The 8,819-nt window shown below is 56.0% G+C and overlaps 1 long non-coding RNA gene across 2 annotated transcripts; it reads left to right on the plus strand.

Annotated features, from left to right (window-relative positions):
* Window positions 1-523: 523 nt before the first annotated feature.
* Window positions 524-6,245, plus strand: LOC113978793. 2 transcript variants are annotated; one of them, XR_003537650.1, is made up of 3 exons: window positions 524-1,452; window positions 5,429-5,759; window positions 5,893-6,245. It is a non-coding gene; the product is annotated as an uncharacterized LOC113978793 (long non-coding RNA). The 2 variants fall into 2 exon arrangements; XR_003537651.1 differs by lacking the exon at window positions 5,429-5,759.
* Window positions 6,246-8,819: the final 2,574 nt, after the last annotated feature.

The following is an 8,819-nucleotide window of genomic DNA, read 5'->3' on the forward strand; positions in this document are numbered from 1 at the left end:
CTGTGCCCGCTGTCACCTGCAGCCTGGCTGCTTTCAGCCCCTTCCCACCCTCACTGCCAGTGCTGGTTTCACCATTTAATTTTCCACGTGGAAATTCCTCCCCTCCTCAGGCCTGCAGACACCCCAAGTGTTAGCACTGCTCTGCATCTGGAGTTTTTATCCTCCCACTGCCTCAAAATGAGCAGTTTGATCATTCCCTAATTGCACCCAACATGGACATGGGGCTCAGGAAGCATCAGGAATGTCTGCCCAGGGCTCTGGGCCTTGAAGCCTTCGCTGGCTGCCACTGCCACCCCCTCTAATGCCTCCCAAAGTGTCCTGTGCCATCCTGGCACTGCAGTGATTGCTCCCAGGCAGGCAGCTCGCTCAGGTTAAACCCTACAAACACGGGTGATGCTCAGGGGCGACTCTGTGCCTCAAAGAAATGGGACTCTTCACCCCCTCACAGGGCAGCAGCACTGGGATTTTGGGATGGAGGTGGCCCTGAGCTGCTCAGCATTACTGGGAGCACTGGAGTTCATGGTCTGCACGTGCAGCCGGGGCTGTGCTGCCTCTTTACACATCACCCTGGGTCAACCACCCCGTCCTGCCCGGCCAGTTGGTGTGGTGGGGACATGGGGCCCTGCTGGTAAAACCACTCCAGGACAAGATCTAGGAAAAGGGCAGCCTGGTTTCATGGCTGTCTCCTCCTCCTCACTCTGAAGTCACTGCAGTTTCAGGTAAGTTTAACAGGTGATTTGTATTCACCACCATTAAGGGCAGTGCTCACCGCTCTGTCCTGCAGGCTGGCTGCACACCACAGGGAATTGCTCGTTGACCCCAAGCTTTCCTCTGCCCAATTATCCTGGTTAGCTTGCAGGCAGCCTCGGGAGCGGGGCAGGGAGCAGGTCACACCGAGGGACTCGTCCTCCCGTGCCCCTGCCTGCCCTCGAGCTGGGGGCAGGGTGCTGGGCAGGGGTGGCTCCTGGAGGGTGTCAGGTCACGGCAGCCTCAAAGCCAGTTGGGAAGAAGAAAGTTCCAGTCCTGGGACACCCCTCAAGCACCTGCACTGGTGTGTGGCACACCCTGACCGGGCTGGTGCTGACCCAGAGCAGCTGGTGCAGGGCAAACCTTGATGTGGCTTGTGGAGCATCACCAGTGCCGTGTCCCCACAGGACGGGTGACATTCTCCTCACAGGACTTTCTCCTGTGGCCATTGGCACCCTGGGGGTACCTGTGCTGAGTGGCCAGAGCAAGTGGCTGGACCTCAGGGTTGCCTCTGGCAGACAGGACCTCGTGGGTCTTGTCCCTCAAACCAACTATGAGCCCAATGCCTGCCAGACCTCACCCAGCTCCCCCAAAGCTGCAAACGGGCTGGAGCTGTTCCAGTGCTGTGATTCCCATCCAGAAGCCCCGAAAGTGGACATGGGGGTGAAACTGGGAGACCTGAGACCCGCTGCCACCCACGAGCACGTGTGTCCTCGGCAGGAGCAGGGACGGGGACATGGGAATGGCGGCGTTGCCCAATCCACGCGCATGGAAATGAACTGCTTTGTGCACAAAAAAAAAGCCCTGGTCGTGCAGAGGCGCTGGGTGTGTGCGCGTGTGGGTGTTCAGACTCTGCAGGAGCGACCTGGGATGCCTGGAAAAAAAAAAAATCTCCTTTGTGCATTTAATTAGCGGTAAACGCCATTTAAATGCGAGATGCCTCTCGGTCTGAATCTGCCGGTCGATTAGCAAACTGCAGCCCGGTTGTGTCGTGCACTTTGTTTGCCTCAGCCCGCAGCGGCGCTGCCCCAGCGCGGCAGAGCTCCCTGCCTTTGCATTTCAAAGCCGGGCAGGGGCCGGGTGTTGTTGCACAACCGGGACGGGACGGGTGCCCCGGGATTTTGGCCCCCGCTCCCTCTCACCCCCACTTTCCCCGTGAGTTGGGGGCGGTGCAGCCGCTCAGTGCGGGATCAGCTCTCTGCTCTGGCGGTCCAGCCAAGGAAAACGGGATTGTGCCAGGGCACGGACAGCGAGGGGACAGCTGGGGGACCGTGCTGCTCTCTGGCCGCTGTGCCGAGCAGACGTGGTGCTGCACCACAGCTCCCAGAACGCGCTGGTTTTGCTGCCAAACAAGGGGCTTCTCCAAGTGGAAAAAGTCCTGGAGAATCTCGGTGCACGCAGAGAGGGGGCAGAGAGGGGAGCGGGGGTGCTCCATGGGCACCACTGGAATGGTGGTGCTGGGGTCGGTGCCTCCCTCCTGCCTTCCCACTGTGCATTTCCTTGGCAGTGCCACCCGTGCCACGTCCTCGGCCACGGCAGGGCTGTGACCCCACGGCAGGGCTGTGACCCCACGGCAGGGCTCTGACCCCATGGCAGGGCTGTGATCCCACGGCAGGGCTGTGACCCCATAGAAGGGCTGTGACCCCACGGCAGGGCTCTGACCCCACGGCAGGGCTGTGACCCCACGGCTGTTGCCGTCCTGCCGGTGGCTGTGGCCCCGCAGAGTGGCTGGGGCAGCTGCCCAGACCTGTGTGCTGCTTCCTGTGGTCACTGCAAACCATTCCCAGGAAACCAGGAGCACGTGGGTTTTGGTTCAGGTCCCTTTTTAGCTCCTCTCTCCCCTCCGGTGCCTGTGCTGATAACCAGGGTCCCTCCCACGAGCTGTGCTTTCCTCTGGTCCTGGCAAACCCCAGCCTGGCCTGGCTTCTCCCTATCCATGAGGAATGGGTGGTGGGATGGGTCCTGGGAGATGGGAACGGGCAAAGCACAGCTGGTGCAGAGCAGGGTGTGAGTCCATGGGGTTGGGGCCCTAAAGGGAACTGCTCCTGCCTCCAGCTCCTTGTCCTGACATGGCCAGAGAGGCTCTGCAACTGCTTCTCCACCCCTCAGAGATGGAGCAAGGAGGGGGACTGATGGTGAGAAAAGGAGCTCCCCCGTGTTGCCCAGATTTCCCCCCCCGCTGCAGAGCCCGGGTTAGAGTCAATTCTGCATTTCTACCCTCTTGGAGAGAAAACAGGGGCTTTGTGGGCATTCCCAACATGCAGAGAGTGGATGTGGAGTGTTGGGATGCTCGAGCCCGGAGGCTACTGTGTCAAGCTGGACTCGGAGCAGCTCAGCCTTGGCACCGTCCCCACGAGGCCCTGGGTGACAGCCCGTGCTCCCACTTGCCACCTAAACAAAGCAGGAGCCACGAGGGGAGCGTTTCACCCAGTTTTGCCAAGACACAATGAGATGAAAGCAGTTGCCCGAGGTCATTCCATAAACCTGGGGCAGAGCTCAGATCCCAGCGAGCACCCTCCCCGTCCTCAGCCCAGCCCCACACGGCCCATCTGGGGCAGGTTTCTGTCTGCTCATCCTCTCCTTTTGTCTTGTCCATCACTTCCAAACACTCTCGGGTGCTTTGATCTGCTCTCAGTGCCCAGGGCCAGCTTCTCCTCCGCTCCCAGGAGCTGGGCCGGCGGGCACGAGCCCTGCCCAGCCCCAAGGTCTCACCAGCTCCTTCCTAAGCTGAATCCCATGATCCTCTTTTGGCTTCTCCCACCCACTCCAAGTCCTTGTCACCACAATTAAAGAGGTGCCTGAGGAGGGCAGGAGGCAGCCAAGGTCTTTTTGTTGAGCTGCAGAGGGACAGGGCTTGCTCTGGCCCTGATCCCCAGGTGCTTCAGGCCCTTTTTGGGGAAACAGGGGTGATCCAGGAGCCTTGTTTGGTTCCTGGTAATCACCTCTGCAGGGCTGGGGCAGAGTGAGGGTCCACTGGCAGCAGTGCCCCCTCTGCCCCATGCCCATGTCCTCAGCACGGAGGGGATGGGTGGGCACTGACGGGGAGATGTTGGATTCCCTGCATCCAGACTCCCTGGGAAAGACCTGACTTGGGCTTGTGCACGTGGCAAACCCTCTCCCATCTCAGCAGAGCTCTGTTTGACAGCAGTGCTCTGCCAGCTCCCTCCGTGCCACGGCCACTGGAAGCGGCTGCAACTCCCCCTGCCTGACTCAGTGAGGTCCCAGCTGGCCTCTGAGAGGAAAAAATCTGTCCCTGGAGCCACAAACCCTGTGGAGATGAGTAATCCCCTCCCTCTCCAGCTGTCCCGGGGCTCTGCTCACTGGGAAAGGGATTCCTTGTGTGGCTGCTGGCCCCGGAGTCAAGGGGACCAGCAAAGCCACTGTGGTCCAGACAGGATCCCTGCTCCTGACCCTGCATCCCTGCCAGCTTCACTCACGCTCCTGTGGGAGGCCTGGATGCTCCTGCTCCCCTTGGAAGGCTGTTTGGAGCTCCACGACACGTCTGTCCCTCAGCATTGTCCTGGCTGACAGATGCAGATGCCCAGGTCCTGTGGATGTTCCTGTCCCTGTGCTCAAGTGAGGCTGAGGCTCAGGGGGAAAAAAAGAAAAAGGCAAAAAGGCTGGATGCAGCCCTGCCATCCCAGTGTGGATGTGTCCTTCCCACTCAGCCCAGCCTCTGCACAGCACATTTCTTACCAGTGACTTTCTGGGCACCTTTCAGCATCCTTCTGTGGTGGCAGCTGGCATAGAGGGAGCTGGAATTTCCTCCTCCTGCTTGGTCCAGACCCAGAAGACTTCACTGGAATTTTTAATTTGTTATTTTTTTATTATTATTATTACTTCATTTGCATTTATTTGGCTTTCCAGACAAGCTTTGGCCAGCGGGGTCACTGGCATTTGTGGGAAGTGAAGCTGGACTCCCCATGCCTGGGTTTTCCTGGCTGAACGTGGGCTCTGGCCAGTCCAGACTCACCCAGTGCCTCACCTGGGGCTTTGGGCTGTGGTTCCTTCCAGCCGCTCATTTTTCATCTCCAGGGCTGAACCTCTTAATACTTTTGTTGGCAAAAGTAGAAAAAAAAAAAAAAGAGGGGAAAAAAATGAATCCAGTAAAAACAGCTGATTCAGATCCGCCGTATCTCGATGTGGCAGAAAGAAATTAGTCGTTGCACGTGGGCTGAGGGAGGTTGTTTGTCCAGGAGAACAGGGGCAGGGAACAGCTTCCTTTCCTTAATTCCTTTCTTATTTTTTTTTTTAAATTTTATTTAAATGAAATCTCCCTGCTTGCTGCATTTAGCAGCCAGAAATGCACTGGGACAACCGTGTCTGTGGCTCCTGCTCCCCCAAAGCATTGTCTGCCCTAATTCCCCCCTGCTCCATCCCCAGGAACCCTTGGGTGGGCTGGGGGGGTCCTCAACCCCTTCAGTCTGAGAGCAGCCAATAAAATCAACAGTTCCAGTGGTTTTGGAAGAGCTCTGGCAGCATCTGAGCGGTGGATGGAGAGGAAATAACTAGGAAATAATAGGATTATTTATAATATGTAAGATATTAATGCAATGCAATGTAATATAATACAAATAATATAATATATACTACATACAATACATAATATATAATATAACACAATATAACATAATATAATGCTTTATAATGTTTCAGTCTGACTTCCAGCTCTTTCCTTTAGGCCTAATTCCTGTTTTCCTCCAAGCCCATCCCAAGCATCTCCCTGTGCTGCTAGAGTAGAGATTTGTTATCCATCTGGGACTACTGGTCCCTTCTGGAGCAGCCCTGAACTCTCCATTAGACCAGTTGCTTTCTGATTCGGAGGGGAGCAAAGAGTTAAAATTTATTCCATCCACCTGTATATTTTCCCAAGCCTTCTGATAGCAATCAAGAATGCAGGAAACGGTGTATTTAAGGGGTCTGAATTTGCCAAAACTGTGCCACAAGTCAAACTTATAAAGCAAAGTTTATTTGTAAAGTTACAGAAGGCTGAAGTATCTCCTGTTGAAGGGGTAAGTCTCTTTAAACCTATCCCGGGATTTTTTTTCCACCTCTGCCTTTTAAAATGATTGGGCTTGGGAAGAGGGAGAGGATTCATGAAGAGGGGCTTGGTTTTAATCTAATAAGTGTTTTTTTCCCCTGTAGGCAAGTGCTGGAGCTCATCAAGGCACAGATCAGCCCTGCTGGGTTATAGAGGGACCTTTGACTGTTGACTGGGATCATTTCAGCTTGTTTGGAGCCCTGGGAGGGACCCGACAGGGCTCAGCAATGCCTCAGCTGGGGCTCCCCAGCTCCAGGGGGCTCAGCACCACTGGATTTGGTATCTATCTCTGCTGGATGGTGGGAGGCTGTGGTGGGGTGCTGTGATGTGCCCCCAGCCACACAAGGACCATGAGTTCTTGGCCATGAACCCAGCCCACCCCGTGTGCTGCTTTCCAGGGATCCTCCAATCCCTAAAGGCTCCGTGAGAGAGTTTTATAAACTCTTCCCATGCTGAAGTGGCAGCCACCTCGGTGGTCACTGCACCCCTAGTGCAAGGGCAGCACATCAGACTTCATTAGATATTAAACAATTAATTGTGTTTGCACTCCTTGCGGGAGGTGGGAGCTGGTGTTTGGCTCCTTGTTGCTTGGGAGTCTCGGGGGGCTGGGAAGGGGCTCTCAGGATTCATGGCTTAAACCAGTTGAGTCTCCTGTTGGTGATGCCTTTGGCTCCTGGTCACTGCCCACCGTGCCAGGGGAATGTATCCCATCCTTTTCCACCCTGGAGAGGCAGCAGCACCTCCTGCCTACGTGAGCTCTGGCAGCCTCATGCCAGAGCCCGCTCTTCCCACCTCCTGCAGCTCTGGGACCTGGAACAGGGAAATGGGATGGGCAGGGACTGTCACCTGCTGTGAGGGGCTGGGGGAGCCCTAATTCCATGTTGCTTCCCACCCCTTGGATACACTGCAGGTGGAATGGGCTCATCCCTGCCTGCGGAAGAGCCGGTGAGTGCAGCCCTGTGGCCAAGCTCCCACGGAATGGAACCACATCCCACGGAACACCAACCCCTTCAGGTCACTGCTGCTTGGACCCTGACACACACAGGGACACCGGCTCGGGGAGTAGCTCCAAAACAGCCAGTGGCTGCTCTTCCAAAGGTGTTGGGTCAGCACGGCAGGGCTGGAGCGACGGCAGCCGTGGGGTTTGGCTCCCATTGTCTCTCTGTGCACAGCTCCCTTGGGTTAATCCAAATCCCTCTGGGAGGAATCAGAGATAAACCCAGGCTGGGAGCACTGCAGGTGCTGCCTTGGCACGGGGCAGCAGGGCCGGGCACCCGCGGTGGCAGCGGGCCACCACAGGCTGGGTGGCCCTTTCTTGGGTGGTGGCTAATGACTTGTAATTGAGATGAGGCTTTAACACCCAGCAGCAGGTGAGCTGGCACGCTGGGGAGGGGGAAGGAGCCGAGATAGGGGCGAACACGGCGTGTCTGGGTGCCACGGGCACCGCTGAGCCGGCCCGACCGGTCCAACCAGCCCCTGCTGGGTGCCAGATCCCGGCTGGGCTGACACCTCCTCCCCAACGCCGCGTGCCCGACACCCCACTGAGGTGCACAAAAAGGGGGTTGGGGTGGTTTCTTTCCTGCCAGGAAAGAGCACAAAGCCACCTGAAACGCCAGCTCAGTTGGGGTTTGCACGGGGAAGAAGAGCTGGCTCTCAGCGAGGCCTGGAGGGTGGCACCGGGGTGTGACAGGGGCTGGCTTGGCCTCAGCTGGAAAGGCAGGAAAAGGCGGGAATAAAACACTTTGCAGAGAACAGTGTGGATGGTTGGGTCCTGGAGACACCAGGCACGATGGGGTGGGAGTGAACCCTGGCTCTGGAAGGGACACATGGCATTGCTGGCACCGAGCAGAGTTGGGTGCGATGGGAAGGGGCATTTTCCCCCAGTTCTCTCCCTCCGAGTCCAACCCTTTAAACGTCACCTTCAAAAATGCAAAGGCCAGAAACCTATTAACACTCCCTAAAAAAATTAAATTAAATTACGTTAAAAGGCAGATGCCATGTAAAGAGGGGATTTAGAAAAGCACTCAGGAGCAGGGATGGAACATGGCAATAAAATAATCTCTTTGGGCAAAGACAATGATCTCCATGAAGCCAGTGATGACTTAGAGGGTTGGCAATGCCTCTCAGCTCCCTGATAAAGGTGCTCAGGGAGGTACGTGGGTGCCTGCATGTGCTGGGTGACCTGGCTTCCTCTCCGTGGAATAAAATAAATCATTAAAACCCCCCTTTAAGAAAACTCCTGCAGCATTTTCCACACATTTCTTTCCCCCTCCCCCCCATGTGGGGTTATCTCCTCTGGTTCCAAAGCCACAAGAAAATATCGTCATATTTTTAAACCCAAACCTCAAGGTAAATAAAGGCAAGGGTTTGGATCTGCATCCAGCCCTCGCCACTTCTATCAGGGAAAAAAATGCCGGCGCAGTTCTCTGCCGATACAAGATAGAAAGGTGGAGAACATTTTTTAAATGTTCTGAAAACATTCCATCATCTATAGCAATCAAAGCCCCATTGAAAGCTACAGAACCCCTCACATTCGAGGGTTTTAATGAAAACCAAATTTTTTTTTTTTTCAGGGCCTGTGTTTTTCTTCGAGAGGATTTCCAGGGGGATACAACCGGAGCTGGGGGTGGACGTGGGGAGCTTGGCTGGAGGTTCCTCCTGCCCCAGTAGGGCTTTCACTGTGGGGGTTTTTAAAATGGTTTAAAGATAATATGGCCTCGTAATTTTTGGGACTTGTCAAAGTGGTCTCTCTTGCCCCGGATCAGCGCTGGGTCACTTTTCGCTGGAAAACGAAGGGTGGGGCAGGGGCAGGAGGGGAGAGGGGGGTCTTGGGCGCTTGCCATGAGGGGAGGGCTCCCAGGGTCGGGCTGCCAGGCTGCGGGCAGGAAAGCAAAAACCAGATTCGGGGCTTAACTTTTGACGGTGTGGAGCTGGGCAAAGTGCCTGCCTGCTGTACCAGGGGAAACATCCCACATGCTGCGAACTGCCCGGCCCTGGGAGCGGAAACCTCCTTGGAAAGCAGCAGGGGTTA

This window comes from Neopelma chrysocephalum, unplaced genomic scaffold (genome assembly GCF_003984885.1).
Source record: "Neopelma chrysocephalum unplaced genomic scaffold, ASM398488v2 Primary Assembly neopelma1_361, whole genome shotgun sequence".
Lineage (NCBI taxonomy): Eukaryota > Metazoa > Chordata > Aves > Passeriformes > Pipridae > Neopelma > Neopelma chrysocephalum.